Raw genomic sequence first — 17,754 nt, forward strand, 5'->3', positions numbered from 1 at the left:
ATTTAGATAAGTCGGGCTTTTCCAAACTAAGTGAATTGCATTTTCTACACACTACCAGAGCTGGTTACTTCTGCTTCTGGAGAGGATGGGAACAGGTAAAAAGTTGCTCTAGATCATGTTCCTAATAGAGAGCTTAAAATGATTTAGCACATGTTTTATCCTCATCACCCAAAGCCTAACTCCAGTGAGATGAGGTAGTGTTTTGATACCATCAGGGCAGTGGATTCCAGCTGCACTGCTGGGGTAAGCAACTTGAACTCCAAAGCCTTAGTTTCTTAACCTGTAAAATGTGATGAATAATTACTGATTATCAGTTCTTCTCAAAGAGTTATGAAGATTACATGAGATGATATATAGGATGGTACTTTATAATCTAAAATTCTATACAAATATTAGCTGTCACTATCACCTAATGGAACTTTCAGCCTAAATCTTTCTAATGGATGAATCTTTCTAACCTTCATCAAAGAAGAAATGGGGGCTGATTTTGTTTACTTTTGTCTTCTTAATGTTTGACTCATAGTTGCAACTCACTAAATATTTAGTGAATGAATGCAAGACAATATTTGTGAAATATAGGCTGAACTGGCATAGAGGAACATTTTTTTCCTTGAAAAGGTATACTTCTCATCTTTGCGGAATAAGTACTATTATTCATATCTTACAAATGGGGAAAGTGAGATTCACTGATTCTCAAATCATTCTGACAGCCAGATGCTACAATTTCAGGTAATTTCTAATCACATGTAAAAGGGATTACAGCAAGTACTTTTTTGGTTGTTTAAGAGAAAAAATGAAACAAGTCTGTATAGTATAGTTCTGTTGTATAAAACCATTCAAAGCAAACTGATGAAATATTTTGTCAGACTTTATTTTTATTTATTGACCATTAATAGAAACTAATTTTATTTTATATATAGCCCTCACTGAAGTCTCTGTTGCCAGGAAACTACTTCTGTTATCCATGCCCCTAATATAGCAACTTTGTCTATGTCTCTATTCTTTGTGCATTGTATTCAGTCTTAAACTGTGGATATTCCATTAACTGAGAGTTCTGAATAGCCATTGTGTAACTGGAGTGATATTCTGTCTGTGTCAGTTCCATGCATTGTTTGGGAATGTGCTGTTTTATTTCTGATGGGACATCTCTCATTACCACTAATAATATGTTATTGAAAAGATAAGCATATGAATAAACCTCATAAGTGTGCATTGTTGAAATATATAATCTTTCATTTTAGGATTGCTTGATTATACATATATTTCTGTATTTTCAAATGGAAAGTAAAACCACCAGTGTCTAATCCTTGGGCTTTAGGTGAGACGTATCAGTGAAATTGAATCCAGAATTATCTGTTTATGAGTGCTTTGTTTGGGAGAAGTTCCCCCCACTCCCACTGCTTTTTTTCCCATCAGAATCTCAAATTCGTCTGTGGTCCAGAAAGGTTGAGGGACTCTGACCTAACAAATTCATTTCAGCCCTGGTAGCTTGTTTGATCTCTGGAAAGTGATATAAAACACCTAGACTGGTATGGGGTACTCATAGATGCTAAACAGGTATATGTCGGAGACCTGATCAAAATAACAGGTTCTCTTCTTATCTATAACATCATGGTTGGTGAGCCCCTAGAGGACACAGTGTATGCTTTACTCATTCCTTGGCATCCTGACTTCTCACCTCTGTCTCCCCATGTAATAAAACATGCACGTTCTGTGTCAGAGTAGAAGTCTTTTTTTGATTAGAATTCCCCATTCATACAAAATTGTTTCAGCACATGTCCTCCAAATAGACACTTATTTATAAATTATATACTTATGCATGTCTATATTGAGGATACATTGTTTTTGCTCAGATTGTTTTATGCTGATGATATAAAACACATAATAGCAATGTTAAAATAAGAAAGATGAAAAGCAGTGTTTTAAAATGCATTGATAACCTTGATGGCTTCATATTAAGTAATATCTAAAAAGGTACACCATATACTTACTTCTTCTCATTCCTACTTTTGGCCCCCTCGTGATCTGGGCTTGTACCCAGCTCTGGCTTTTCATGGCTCCCCTCCCACTTCCTAATATCCTTTCAGCAGATGTCCTCACTGGTAACTGCTTATTCTCTATGCTTAATTCAAATTCCTGAGAGTCAGACTCTCATTTAGCTAGTTCACCTAATCATGTCAGGTCAACTCATGTGAATCTCTTTGATAGCCTTATTTTTGGCTTCTCCTGGAAAGTCACTCTGTTCCCCACAGGTGGCTTGAGCAAGTGAGAGACAGAGTCACTGGGCACAAGTGTGGCTGCTCAGACAGCTTCAATGAAAAGGGGCCTGGTGAGGCTGGAATGGTGACTGGCCTCACCTTTACACAAATATGCCTGTAGGTCTAAAAGAGACACCAGAATCTGACTTCCTCTGTTTTTCCTTTGCAAATCCATGCCTATATCCTTTTGAAGAACACTAGGCATATTAGGCAAAGTTTTTGTAACTTAAGTAAACCAGAGAGCCGGAGACCATTTAATCCTGTAAAGTTCTTCCCCATCCATCCACCTATCCATCCACCTTTCCTGTCTCGTTACTACTGGGGAGAAAATGATAGCAGCTCCATCTTTAAGAATTAACCTGTAGTTCTTGGATTGGGAAATAATGGTTTCATGATTGCTTCCATTCAGCCTCATGCAGACAGGAGTTTAAAGATTTCTTCTACAGAACACAACTCATTTCTTCTAAGTCCCTTCTGAGTAGGTTGGAGTCAACAAGAAAAATTTTTGCAGGATTTCCTAGTTTGGAAGTGCCATATAAATGAAGCCATGGTTGGGAATGTGAAACCTATTTATACCTGCCTGGGAATGTTTTCTTTTGAAAAGCAGCATGCTGGGTCCCTTCCTTGCAGAACTTTAGGTCAGCGTTGCCCCATTTTAAAGCCTGTTTGCCATCTGGAGCAATGCATGAGCTTGTCAGAGTCGGACCTTCTCATCTGAGTATGTTTCTGCATATGTTTTATAACTTTAAGTGGCCAAGTGTTATTGAATTTAGAGTCAATTTTTTAAACTGCATCAGAACTGTACAGCATAAACAAAGTTTATAGTCTCCAAAAAAGAGAGAGGAAGAGAGAGTACTAACATTTATTGAATGCCTAAGTTCAGCACTTTGTGTTCTCTGTTTCATTTAATCTTCATGCTCCCATCAGGTAACTATGATTGTTCCCACTTTGCAGAGGGAAACAAAGATCAGGAGTTAAGCAGTTTGACTAAAGTCACAAACTAGTCAGCTGTGAGGTAGAAGGTGACCCTGTATTAGGATAGCTTGCATTTCTTTTAACGAACTCTATGCCAGGTATGGTGATAAGCATTTTAACATGCATTATCTTATTCACTTTCACCACATTTAAGCCTAAGAGGTTTTAAAAATCAGTCTCTCAAGACTATTTTTAGATCAGGGACAAACACTATTAAAATGTTGATGTATTTTCCTTCCAGTCATTTGTACATATTTTTGTATAATCTCTTCAACTTCATTCCCATTTTCATGTAATATTATAAATGACGCATTTCCTCATAATAATATTTTCATAAATATGTTAAAGTCTATAATAATTTAATAATAGTTTAAGTTGCTGATGCTTTGCTGTTATAATAGTGGGGCAGTGAATGTATTTGTGCCTAAATCTGTGGGTGGTTTTATTTTTAAACAGTTTCTTAGTGTGTATTATTAGAAGCAAAATTATAGGGTCAGAAGTTAGAAACATTTATTTTTAAAACTTCTACTGCTTTCAAGGCCCTTGATACATTTTGCCCAACTGATTTTTAAAAAAATGAGACCACTGTCCACTGCCATGGCAGTGTGTGGGTGCCTGTCTCCCTGTAGACCTATAGCCCCTGGGGGAGGGACACATGGTTCCAATGCTCCTCTCTCCAGCTGTGGTGCTCCATCCTGGATCCACTGCACTGTGGGGTGTTGGGAGGCTGGCAGGGCAGAGATCTCTTCTCAGTCTGCCTGACACCAAGCGTTTGCAACTGTTTGATGCACTCTCTGCCAGTCCTCCTGCTGTGCCTCCATTCTGTCCACTGCATTTTGCAAAGCATTGTCTTACTTATATCCACTCAGAATGGCACAGTACTTACCTTGTTTCTAATTGTATTCACTTTTACGTAGACTTACAAGAGATTTATCTCTTTGATTGGATTTTTTTTTTTTGTGGTACACTGTTGCGGCCTCTCCCGCTGCGGAGCACAGGCTCTGGATGTGCAGGCTCAGTGGCCATGGCTCACGGGCCCAGCCGCTCCATGGCATGCGGGATCTTCCCGGACCAGGGCACGAACCCGTGTCCCCTGCATCAGTAGGCAGACTCTCAACCACTGCGCCACCAGGGACGCCCTCTTTGATTGGATTTTTAAACAAGCTTTGGATTTACCATTTCTGTTTTTTTCTGTTGTTTAATGCATTCATTTTTGCTGAAGTATTTTGTCATAATTTTTTTCAAACAAATGAGTGTTTTTGCTCCTTTGGAGCTGTAGTCCACTTATTTTGATTACTTAGGGCTTGCATTTATCTCTGTGCTCGCCTTGACCAGATCCCATAAGATTTGATAATTAGGGCTTCTGTTTTTATTCATTTTATGCCTTTCCAATTCTAATTCATTTCGCTATTTTCAAAACAGTCTCATATTAGGATTTATATTTCTTTGAAACAATAATTATTTGGGAGAATAGTTTCTTTTTCTTCATGTATTGAGTTTTTGTTTAAATGCCTGTTATTTATTTCTGTGATGGTTTTGTTGTAATATGCTTAGAGTATGGCCTATCCTTGCTGCTTTGCAGAATGTATTGAATTTTTCATATATATACTTATATATCTATAAATATATGTGTGTGTATATGGGCATTTGGGAAAGATGTATCTCTGTAAAGTTAACTTAGACTTAATTTTAAAAATTTGTACTGTATCTTCCTTACCATGACAATATGATATCTTTAGCATGCCCTGAACATGAAGCCTGGGCTTGTTTTCTTATCATGGTTAACAGTTTTGGGATAACTGAGTCTCACTCTCTGGCTGCACTGTTGCCCAGTGGGCCCAACTGGGTGTACAGCCTGTGATATGGAAAGAAATCAAGACTCAGGTCCCTGGAAACCTAATCTATGACCTAGACCTTGTCCCTGAGGTACTCTGACTAGAAAGTTAATCTGTTAGAGGAACTTTCATCATCATAAAAGGCAGAAATAATTTTCTTAATGCTGTTGATAAAATCTGGGCACATCCTGCTTCACACTATTTATTATAGAAACTGAGCATTTGAGACTGACTTTCCTTTTTAAAAGCATCTGCCTCCGTTAACTTATATTAATTTTCATATATACTAAGCATTTGAACATTTGTTTTTTGGAAGTTTTGGGAATATAGTCAATATATATGTATGAATTTAATAGTTATTTAAGACTCCTTGTATTAGTCCTTCATGAGACTTTGTAAATATGTTTAATGTCTGCATAATAGTTTAACAATAATTTAAGTTTCTGACTTTTTGCTGTTACAGTAGTAGGGCAATGAATGTATTTGTGCCTAAATCTGTGGGATTTTCTTGAACATTGTTTCCTTAGCGTATATTAGTAGAAGGGAAATGAATGGGTCAGAAATTACAAATGTGTGTGTGTGTATACATGTGAGTAAAATTACTGGAACCACATGAAAGACCCTTGATGCATTTTACCCAATTGCTTTCTTTTCAAAATGGAAAACTTTCCACTCCCACGGTGGCGTGTGAGTGCCTGTCTGCCTGGAGACCTAGCCCCAGGGTGGGATGGGTGGTCTGGGCCCCTCCACCCAGCTGTGGTGCTCCATTCCAGACCAACTCTGCTGCAGGGTGTTTTGTGTGACAGGGTGGTGTCATGTGTCTTCTCCACAAGAAAAGGCATTGTTACCAAGGCAAACAGTGACACTTGATACAGCTATGTACACACCAGAGCCAGAGAAAAGCTTCACCTGAGGGGTTGTTGACAATTGCTAGAGGTTGTGCCAGCGCAGAAGTTACATAGTTTTCCTTTGGCAACACGTGTTAATGGGTTTGTTGTAATGTTGGAGCCCTACTTAAATGAAAATTCTGAACACCTACACTGGAAAAATATAAAATAAAAAACCTTAGTTGGGAATGCATTGCTTACAATTTAGCAAATGAGATCACAAGTTGTTAAAGTAGGTTGCTTAAAAAAAGAAAAAGGTAAGGAAATAGCTATGATTTGCTTTTAAATAAAAAAAATATTTATAAGAACACATTTTTAACAAGAAACAATGACCAAGATATGTTCTCTGGTCCCTGGGCACTTATAATCTCATGTAATTTTACATTTAGCGACTTAACACAATTCTGTTTTTTTTTGAATGGATGCCGAAATGCCATTGGAGCAGAGTCTCAGCTGAGAAACTTAGATACATAGAGATTAATTAAATGGAAATAATTTTGTTTAAAAGGCAGTGCATGGATTCTTCAGGGAAAAAGAAATATGGAAAATTTTGTAGGAAAATGCTTAGTAAGTATCTAGTAAAGATTCAGATTTTGTTCTTTAGCTTCTTGTCTCATAAAATTCAGTCCTAAATTCACCAAGCAATGTTCTTTCCAGTTTACCTTTGGGTCTGTGTATGGAAGAACTTGGAATTTCAGTTAGCTTTAACGAGAGGCTCAGAGTAGAGAGCTAGGAGGAGTTGCCTATAGGGGTCAGGCAGGGAGATTAATGGGACTGTGCCCATCCACTTCTGCTCTGTGCTACCAGGATGTTTGCCAGGGTAACCTGGTTTGTCTTCATAGTGAAAGGAGTCATCTTATCCTACGGAAGTATGAATCACTGATGCATCACCAGCAGCATCTTGCCTTGGTCCTTGGGCTGCAAATATTTGAAAGGCCCACCTCAGACCCACTCCTCCCTTGGGAAAGGTAACAGAAGTTCTATGCCTGTAACATCCCATAAAGGCTAAGGAGCAGAAGGAGGGTGAGTGGGCAGGCCGCCAGCTGTCTGTGCTGAAATACCAGAGCCTGGGCTCTGATAATTAATGAGGTTTGAGAGAACATTTCCTTGGCGTATTCTACTGCCTGACCCAGTTGACTGGGTCACTCTGGGGAAATGGGCCTCCATTCCAGCTCTTTCCTCCCAAGATTGCAGTCTGGCATTTATGTGATTGTTAGTATTGAAATGAACACCTGTACCATCCTATTCTCGACAGGAGGAAGCCTTTATATTTTGTAATTCTTTATTGAACGTACTCTCTTTTTTTAAGCATATATATTTTAAAAATTTGAAACCTGTGTATATTTGCTCTGTCATTATACACATAGTGGAACTTGATTGGAAAATAATTTTTTTTTCATGAGGAAGAATCAAAAGCATCTTCTCAGAGTATTCTGGATTTTGAGAAGGCTCACATTTGCTAGGCTTTATCTGTTTTCACGGATAAAGATTTCTTCTGTCTTTTCTGGTGAATGTGGGAAATCAGATACTTGTCTTAAATGTTACAAACTATTTCAGTTAAAGCCAACCGTATTATAAAAGACAAGGCAACAACTGATACTTGGTAACATCTTTAAAATTACATGTTAATAACTTTGAATCAGATTTACAATACTATGGATGTAGGTAGTCTCAATTTACATATGGAAAGTTAAAGCACAAGTTACTACAGTACTTGCCTGAGATGTCACATGATTGATGACAGAATCTGTATTCTTAGTCCTTTATGTAAGAAGAGACTTCTGTTTTTATATAATAAATTAATTGGGTAAGATAGTGTTCTAGTTAATAGCAAGGAATAAGTTTAACAAATGGTTCTCAAAGTATGATCCTGAACCAGCATCGTTCGCATCATCTGAGAGCTTGTTAGATACTTAAATTTTTAGGGTTTGCCCCAGACCTCATGAGTTAATCCCTGGAGGTGGGAGTCCTGCATTTTGTGTTTTTAAAAGGCCTTCCTCACACTTGCGATGCACTCTATAAAGTTTGAGAACCACTGGCTCATGTAGTCTTTCCATAATTGTTTGTATAGTTTAAATGCTTGGGGTTGCTGAGGTGACGCACCTGAGGCAGGAAGCAGTGGGGCAGCCTCCCTAGCGGCCCCAGCACAGATGACCTTAGCAGGCCCTCAGAACCTGACTTTTCAAGGTACAGAGAGAAGATAGGTCAGGAGATGGAAGAGGAACTAGTACTTGGGCTGCCTGTGCTATGCCAGGCACGAAGGTGGCCTTCCACGAGGTCTCTTGCATTCAGTCCTCACCCCAGTCATGTGTGTGCCGTAAGGACGTTCCTCATACTTCATTGGTACTTAACATCTAGTTGTAATCTCATTGTCATCCATTTGCTTTGGTTCTTTGATGAGAGAGTTGATATTCCGTTTCATTTTGGGAGCTGTGCGTTGGCTCATAGGGCATGCAGTTTGGGTTTGAGAAATAGAAAGCTTCCTGCTAAACTTGGTGCTTCTTCCTGGAACAGCTGTTTTACTTCAGGCATGTCGGGAGAAGGGGAGGAAGGACTTTGTTTCTCTTGTAAAGTATTGTATTCCCTGTATCTAAGGTAAGGTGCTTGGCAAACAACTGTTGATATTATACTTGGTTGTATCATCTCCTAAAGAGCTTGTGTCCCCTTCCAACTCACTTCTGTTTGTTTAAGGCAGTGGTTCTCAAATTGTCATCCCCCGTTTCAGCAGCAGCTGTCCCGCTCCAGACCTACTGAATCAGAAACTCTGAGGTGGGGCCAGTAATCTGTACTTTAATGAGGTGGGGCCAGTAATCTGTACTTTAATAATGCTAACATTTGAGAACCGCTCGTTTTAGGCAAGAGGCGTAGGTGTTTGGTTTGTTAAGGTGGTACCTTCTCTTATAATTTTCCAGGAAAGTAAAGATGATTCACATTTAAACTTTGGGATTAAGGGCACACTGAAGATAATATGGCATCCTCCAAAGCTGCTGACCAAGAGCAGACTACCGATGGATACCTGCTCACACACCCTTCCCTTGCTCAGAGTCCCAGCGAGGGGGACTTCCTGCCACCTCATCCCCAGGTCACCCCCAGATGTGGTCCCTTCCTCCACAGAGAACTGAAAGACGAGAGAGAAGTGCTAGAGGGTATAGAGCTTTCCATCCTGGGGCTCACTGTTGAAAGGGCAGAACTGAGCCAAGTGGTAACCCCATCAGAGAGGAAATCACTTTCTGATCTGATCATTTAAAAAAAAAAATCAAACTTTTGCTTTCTTTGCTTTAAGTGGAAATATTCTTCCTACTTTATGTATCTAGATACCAAGTAAGGAAGTTGCTTTGGATGACTGAATGCTCCTTATTCCATATGCAGTCTCTTAAGTGTAACTTTTTGGGGGTTTTTTGGCCTGTGCCAAACAATGGAGGGTAAACAATTACGTATATTAGCGATATAGTTTACACGGATAGCAGTTAGTCAGATATTTCATTTCTGATTGATTAATCCTAAAAGAGAAAAGCGTTTTTCTTGAGCCCTCTATACAATATTTTAAAAATTTAATATACATATCTATTTTATTTTTTTCTCTAGGATTGTATCACAGTTTGAGGATATCTCATTGGTGATTTAAAAAATGCATCCATAAACAGCTAGGTTTATACATTGTCACAACATCGATGCAAGTTCTTAAGGAAAAATCAAGGGTGACAATTGAAAATAAAATACCCATTGCCAAGTAGGACCATTCTTTACCATTTCAAGAACTTGTGCTTGCATGTTTATGGGAGAAATTATTCCAGACCCTACCAGTTCTCTGTCAGAAAACATAATATTCTGACAACCGTTTTCTCCTACCTATGTGTAATATTTAACTTCTATTTGAAAATGTTGACCCAAGCTACTTGGGCTTGCATAGGCTTGATATCTTAAAATGCAAGGGGTGGGCACTGAGAGCAGAGCATATTCATAATACCCGGAGTTTTACTATTATGTCTTGATTTAATAAAATGTCCGCAGCTGAAAGTAGCAGGAGAAATTGACTATACACAGGTTTGAATATGTTTTTTTTTGTTGTTTTTTGGTTTTTTTTGCGGTACGCGGGCCTCTCACTGTTGGTGGCCTCTCCCGTTGCGGAGCACAGGCTCCGGACGCGCAGGCTCAGTGGCCATGGCTCACGGGCCCAGCCACTCCGCGGCATGTGGGATCTTCCCAGACCGGGGCACGAACCCGTGTCCCCTGCATCGGCAGGCGGACTCTCAACCACTGTGCCACCAGGGAAGCCCTGAATATGTATTTTTTAATATATTCAGGTAGAGTATTCAGCCTGCAAGCCTAGGAGAATGGGTTTCAGTGAGGCAGAGTTTGGCAGGGAGGCACTCAGAAATGGAGGGACGAGAGAGTCTAGCCAGTGGGGAGCTGTTTGTAGTTGAGGGCGTGAACTATGCTGTACATAGTGCAGGGGGGGGGAGTCCTTCTCTGCTCCACACCCCACCCCGGGTCTACCTCCCTCTGGTCTGATTCAGCACTCGCCCAGCACACCCCATTATTAGCTTGATAACATGGTAACAGGGAAAGAATGGTATTCAGTTGGGAATCTTTGACTGCAAGGAATAAAACCAACTTAAGGAGCATTTTGTCAAGATACTGAAGTGCTCCAAAGAATCCAGGATCCTCAGAGACAACCTAGAATCAAACACGGGAAAGCGCAAGGAATTGGAAAGACTCTGTGTGTTGGCCCTGCTACCCTCAGCTTTATCTTCACCTTTCTGCTGCAGACCAGCTCTGTCTGCGGAGCTGCTCCCAGGTGCACCTGCACCCAGAGCCTGGCTGGCAGCTCCTCAGCCCCCATTTCTAAGCCCCAGAGGAGGACAGATTTGCCCAGCCTGGATCTGAGGTCTTTAAGTGGTCCAGTGAGCCATGATGGGCGAGATGTGTGTGCTCTGAGAGGCGGCATGGGAGGCCCACCTCTGACCCTGTGGCTGGCTCAGAAAATTCCAAAGAAGGGAGTAATTTGCATAGAGAGGACAAAAGCCGTGTCGTCCCCCACACACACACATACCATTAACATGCTGCTGTGTGTTTATGCATTAGCCCCACTCTGGGGGAGTAATCGTCTTTGGCTCCTAGAAAATCTGGATGTTAGACCTGAAAAACTTTGGGCCAGACTGAATCAGGGTCTTGAATTGTGGTGAATTTTCCAAAGTGACTCCACTGCATGAGGCCTTGTGGCTATCAGCCTCAGATGCCTCCAGAGACCCCTGTCTCTGTTAGTGCAGACCCTTTAAATAGCAGTGGTGATGAGCGAGGCTGGGTGTTCCTGGGGAAATGCCTGCATAACGCAAAAGCCTCTTGAATCTCTGCTCTAAAAGCTTTCTTTATTCTGAATGACATTCTGACCCACTGATAGAAGCCAATGAACTAAACTAATGAACTAAACAAAACTAATTTTGCCAGAAAAATATGTAGGTTACTAGATCTTAACCCTTCTGCCTTCATTTGTTCGCTCAGTTGTTAATAATTTGAATTGGGAATGACTGTTAGTCCACAAACTGAGGAGTGCAAGAACTAGTGCATTTTCCTGAATCAAATTAGTTTTGACTGTAAGCTTCTGCTCCCCTGGGGTAGCAGGAAAGTAACCTTGGTCAGGCTTGGATCTCTTTCGTACACCACTCTCCCAGGGGGTCATGCCAAGGTTCCAGACTCTGACTACATGTCACGAGGGCAGGAAAGCACCCTGGGTCATCTGTTCACACCGGTCCCTGCTGCTTCTGGGCCATTTTGAGGCTGGGGAGGATGCTTTGTCACAGCCAGGAGACCAAGCTCAGCATCTGGCCATTGTCTTGGGGCTCCGGCACACATCTAGGGGTGCTGCCAGGGAGCAGGTATGGCCTTCAGCTGCTCTGAGTCTCACACTCACTCTCCTCTAAGAATCTCCTCTTAGTATGTAGGGGGGTGGGGGTGGGAGGGTGTTTCTCTCTTCTCAAACCCCTTTCCTCCTTAAGGAAGCCCAATCACAGCCTCCCTGAAGCAGGGAAGCCAGAACCCTCTCCCCACGTGCATGAGGAGAGTTCAGAGAGAAAACATCGAGGAAGCCTCCTAGCCAGTAACTCTGCAAGTGCTGGCTGCAGCAGGCGGTGTGCAGGGCTCTGCCTCCTGTGAGGTCACCGAGCAGCGGTCGCCTGTGGGCAGAGCCCCGCTTTGAGGCATCACCTGCTCTTCCTCATGGCTGCTGATTTATGGGTGGCTGTACCTGCCCCTAACTGGCAGGAGTTTGAGGCATTTGTTGTTTGGATGTTTCCAAAGCCAGTTTGTAAACCTGTTTACTCCAGAAGAGTAGCCTTCAAACTCTTAAGCATTTCTATAAATCTTATTGAATTTATAAAAGTATGGGGGAAAGATTTCCTTTTCCCTTTTCTGGCAGTGGATAATTTAGTTCTGCCAATATTCCTGCCGAGAAACTTACCTACCTGGCCCACACACATGCACTTTTACCCTCAGAATTCTCAGTGACTAGACTAATTGTGAGTGCATCCAGTTTCAATGCTTCCTTTTGCCATTGTTTTAGATGCTACCTTGGCCACAGCACAACTAATGCATTAAAAAATAAAAACATTTTGGAAGTATATGTTTAGGATTAAATCAAGGGGAGTGCTATAGAAGATGGCAAAGCTTGCACAAAGCATTAATAAAAACTATGTGGTCTTGGGCAATCAGCATATTACGTAGGAACTGTGAATGCCTCTTCATCTAGAATTTCAATACAAGCTGTGCATAAAATATTTACACAGCACAGTGCTGCTTCACCCCTGACAAAAGCATAGGTTCGGGTGTACGCTGTTACTACAGACATCACTACGTGTAAGCAGCTGAAGCACCTTTAAGGGTATTTGGAATGTTAGAAAGTAAAGTGTCTGTCACGGGGTTCAGTTAATAGTGACTGATGAAGTGGCCTTGGTTCCTAAACAGAAATGTGTATCTTGTTGCCAGAATGGCACTTAATAGTAAAGCCACATCATAGAGGAGGGAGAAGAAGAGAGGTCACTAATGTGAAATTTAAAGGAATGGATGGTGTAGAAGCTAGTAACCTGGTTTACTGTTGGTGCAAGGGCTGGAGTAGTCCCCGCGATGACTTTTAAGAAAGAAGTGTTACTAAAAACACAGCTGAGAATAATTCTGTTACCAAGCCTTTTTTAGGATCAATGCAGAGCTCATTTGTAAAATAAAAATCTAATTGTTACTTTACTAACTATGCATGCGTATTACATCTCATCTGTAAAAGAGGACTGATAACACCTGCCTAATGGGCTCATTGTAAGGATCAAAAGAATAAGGCACCTCAGTAAGTACTGAATAAGAAACAGCATTTTTAGTTTGTTTTTTGAGTTTTTGCTTGCTTTAACAATAATTACTTCCATTCATGACTTTACCTGTATTTTCTTTAATCCTCGAAGTAGACCAGTGAAGTAGTGGTATTTCCATTTTAGAGATAAAATTAAAAATTGGAACTATTTGCAACACGTGTCAAAGTTCATACATAGTATCCTTATGTAAGGATGCCTCTGTATCCTTGTGGTAGAGGTCCTTTCTGGCTCTAATAGGCTGGAATTGGTTGGTTTTGTTCCTGATAGCCAAAGGTTCCCAATTAGTATACCATCTTCTTTGCATTATTAGGGTAGCAAGTTAATAATATCCTTCATAGATGAAGAGATGCTACAAATGGATAATATGAATACTGTAGCAGAAAAACAAAGGGCATATACAGTAAGTGCAGAAAAGTAAAAAAATGTTCAACCTCAGAGATATGCTAATAAAAGTGAACTTTTGGAATCTATAAGATAGGATAATTTAAAAATTAATACTACCCAGTTTTAGAGGGAATATGGAGAAATGTACCACTTATATACCACTCATATACCACTAGAGCACAAATTGGGTGAAACATCCTGTAGGACAAGCTGTCAACAATATCAAATGCATATTTTTTTCATACGTTTGACCCATGACTTTATCCCTAGCAAATACTTAATGGTGTGTTTGAGGATATCCATCTCAGCTTTATCTGCATAATCAAAAATTGGAAGTGACTTAAATGCTTCAGGGGGGTTTATTAAAATTGATTATTGTACATTCATTAAAAATAAAGGCATAGGGCTTCCCTGGTGGCGCAGTGGTTGAGAGTCCGCCTGCCGATGCAGGGGACACGGGTTCGTGCCCCGGTCCGGGAAGGTCCCACATGCCGCAGAGCGGCTGGGCCCATGAGCCATGGCCGCTGAGCCTGCGCATCTGGAGCCTGTGCTCCGTGACGGGAGAGGCCCCAATAGTGAGAGGCCCGTGTACTGCAAAAAAAAATAAAATAAAGGCATAGAAGGCTAATAAGTGCCACAACACTTCCATCAAAATAAAAATAAATGGGAAAAGTATGTTACAAATAATGCCTAGAATTCACTTTTAGTAAAAATGACATATGCTTACACATTTGTTTATTATGTCTATGGATGTGTGATGCAGGCTACCAAAGTAGAAGGAAAAGTCAAAAATGCTAATGATGCTTATTTTTTTCTTTATTCATATTGGATTGTTGTAAACTTTTGGTAAAGAACAAGCACTACTTTGAAGGAAGAAAAAGCATTTAAAGTTATCTTCTGACAATTCGGATCTATTATGTAGGTTACCCAGACAGAGGTAGTAATATGGTATCTGACCTGAATCTGGATTTTTGCTCAGTTGATCAGATACATTTCAGTGTCTATTTTCTTTTTCTTTGTTAAATAAATATCATTTACCTAGAGCAGGAAAATATAATTTAGATGTTCACACTTGATAGCATATAGCTGTTGAATGGTTCCGCAAGGTCACTTAGAGAACCAAAACCAGGCACACAAGGGTGATGTCAGGAGAGAGAGGTTGGAAGGGTTTCCATTAAATTATTTTCAGTAGTCAAGCTCTGTGCATATGGAAAGGCAAGGAGCAAGGGAATAATAGTGAGAGTTTTTATCAGGCTGGTAAGTAAACTTCAGGGTAGAGAAAGACCAGCATTTGGCTTGATAACCACAGTTCTTAACAGGAAAGTCTCAGCTTGTCTCCATTTGCCCTCCTGTCTTCTTTTCAGTCCCCTGCAGTCCACATCCTGGACCAGCCCTATGGAAAATTGTCCTCAGGGGTCACCAGTGACCTCCTTACTAATTGTTACATCCAGTGACACCTTGTTAGTTCCCATCCACAGCGCTTGAAGTCCCTTATCTTTCTTTGGGTTGATGTGCCTCTCCACCCCCATGGTTATCCTCCTGCCTCTGTAAACACTCTCGGTCTCCTTCATTGGTTCTTCTTCCTCCATCTCCCTGAACCTTCACTGTGTCTTCTACTAACTCCCCTTAGAACCTTTGTTTAGTCCTAGTGGTTCAACCGTCATCTTTTTTGAGGTAAAAGTCTAGCAGCCAGTCTTTCCTTACTGTGAGTCATTCCTGCTGCTCCTTGGAGTTTGGTCATAAAATGGTTTTTGGAATTAGAATGTGTTGGCTTTGACTCAAAATCTACAGTCATTGGAGATACTTAGAAGTCATCTCTTGCTCTAGGAGCAGGCCCCTGGATTGTCTATGAATGGCCTACTTATTGGTGATGGAATAATCTCCTTGTGTGAGCCTCTCCACACAAACAAAAATAGTGGAGTTAACAACCGAATCTTGGGTCAAGGCACAAAGGCTTATGAATTTCAAAGAGCATTTGTAGAGCTGATGCAAAAAATACCAGGTTTGTCAAAACTTTGATGTAGTCCGTGCCAAAATGACAAACTAAAAATAATCAGAATAGTCGCTTTCCAGCTGGAGAGCTAAGCTCAGTAAACTGGAAACAATGGCCAGTACCATTGAGACACTGTGTGAGTTAAATTATCTGGAAGGTGGGATCGCCGAGTCTGTGAACTCGAGATAGGCCTTGACAGAGGGGTTAAGAAAAGCTGTATCTTGCACGGGGAATGATAGTTGCAAAATCAGGGTGTAGGAGTATGTGTTCTTTGGAACACAATAAGACGTACCTGACTAAGACAGAAGGTGTTCCTTGGAAGCCGGAGGAAGATAAGATAAAGTAGGGCCAGATTATGGAAGAGCCTGAAAGTCAGCAAAGGCGTTTACATTTAATGGAAGAGAAATGCATTACCACTGTGGAAATGGATGTAGGAGAACACTAGATTTGGAGATGAGAAGAACAAAGAACTTTAGAGCTGGAGGTATCCTGTATGGTGGGGTGGGAATGACTGATGTTTGTTGTACATGCTGTATGTCAGGTGCAAGATCTCATAGTTCTTATTTTAACAGCAACCTTAGAGGTAGATGATATCATTCGCATTTTATGTATAATAAATGAGCTCTGAGGAAATATAATTTGTCAGAGTTTTTAGAGTGATTGGGCCAGGATTCAGCACATCTGACTTCAAAGCACAATGAGGATGGAGAACATTGAAATCAGTTCTTGATTTTACAGTTAAGAAAACTGAGACCCAGGAGATAGGGGACTACCCAAGGTTACCCACATAATGGAATGAAAGCAATTGGATGGGTAGTGTTCTGCAGAGAGAGGCCAGGTTAGAGGCTGCTGTTGTACACAGGTGGGGGGTACCAGAGAATTTGGTACTAGTGGAGACATAGGAGTGAAAAAAAAGTAGAGAGCAGTAGGACGGACATTCAAGGGAAAGTGGCAGTGGACTGAGGCAATGATGGAGAAGGCTGACGTGAAAACAATCCCAAAATTTTAATCCAGGGGAACTGCCACTCACAAAGAAAATCCTCCGTGGAGCTAGTTTTCAGAGAAAGGCCATGTATTTCTTATGGGCTTGTCTGATTCTGAAATGACAAAGATACCAAATATAAAAATTGATGGTATTCATGAGCTGACTTATGTACATATTGATGGATACATGGAGAGCAGTAATGGAAGTGAAGGTGAAAGGATGTGAGGAACCAGCCCTTTTCTTTGAACTGGTGGTGAGACACCCTAGAGCTAATGAGTAACTTTTATCTAAAGCAAAGGAGACTCACGTTTGCATGATATCCTAGGTTCTTTTTTATTCTGGTCTGCACCTTCCACCCCCAACTGGAGAATGACTTAACCATAATAAACTGCATAGCTGTCTCTAGTAATTGATTCCCCCTCTCCTGTTGGAAAGGAGTATTGCCCCATCACATTTCCCTCAATGAGACTCTTTTTTTCTTTCAGGATGATTGTCACTGTACTGGATGGACTGCTGAGCTATTGAATTACTTCTGTCTTTTGACCACACTAGGAAATTGTCCATGGAGTTGAGATATTTATTGCAGTAATTTCTGGCCTTACATACTTAGGTAAGGTATACTTTTTTCCATATAACTATCATGAAGTTGTCATGCTTTTCTTCTTTAACTTTGCTTTTTAAGAGACATTAATCTGTTCTTTTCTTCTACCTTTTATGCTCTATTAATCACTTCAGAGTGCTCTTAATCTTCAAGTATATGAGTGCAGAAAAGACTTTTATATAATGAAATACGAGCAAGCTGTTTGAAGAATAAAGGGGGAAATGTATTACTCTTCAGATTAAATCAATAAAAGTACCCCATTTCCTTAAACAGAAGATGCATAGACTGGATTATACTAGAGAAACTTAATAAATTGAAAGGAGTATTTATTATTAAGTCTACCTGAAAAAATGAAGATACTTAAGTATTAATATATTGCTGGCTTTATTCAAGTAAAGAAAATTTGGAAAATACAGGGAATTTAAAAGAAAAAAATGTGTTATTTCACTTCCAGAGATAACCAGTGTTAAAATTTTACTGC

General features: G+C 40.4%; 1 protein-coding gene across 6 annotated transcripts in view; it reads left to right on the forward strand.

Annotated features, from left to right (window-relative positions):
* The window catches only part of KANK1 (KN motif and ankyrin repeat domains 1), a 193,829-nt gene that overhangs the window by 48,923 nt on the left and 127,152 nt on the right, over positions 1-17,754 (forward strand). For all 6 annotated transcript variants that reach the window (XM_030877062.2, XM_030877067.2, XM_030877063.2 and 3 more), the window contains exon 2: positions 17,158-17,282. The gene's annotated coding sequence lies outside the window, so the exon portion shown is untranslated. The remainder of the gene's footprint in view (positions 1-17,157; positions 17,283-17,754) is intronic.

The sequence above is a fragment of the Globicephala melas genome, chromosome 6 (genome assembly GCF_963455315.2).
Source record: "Globicephala melas chromosome 6, mGloMel1.2, whole genome shotgun sequence".
In the NCBI taxonomy this organism is placed as follows: Eukaryota; Metazoa; Chordata; class Mammalia; order Artiodactyla; family Delphinidae; genus Globicephala; species Globicephala melas.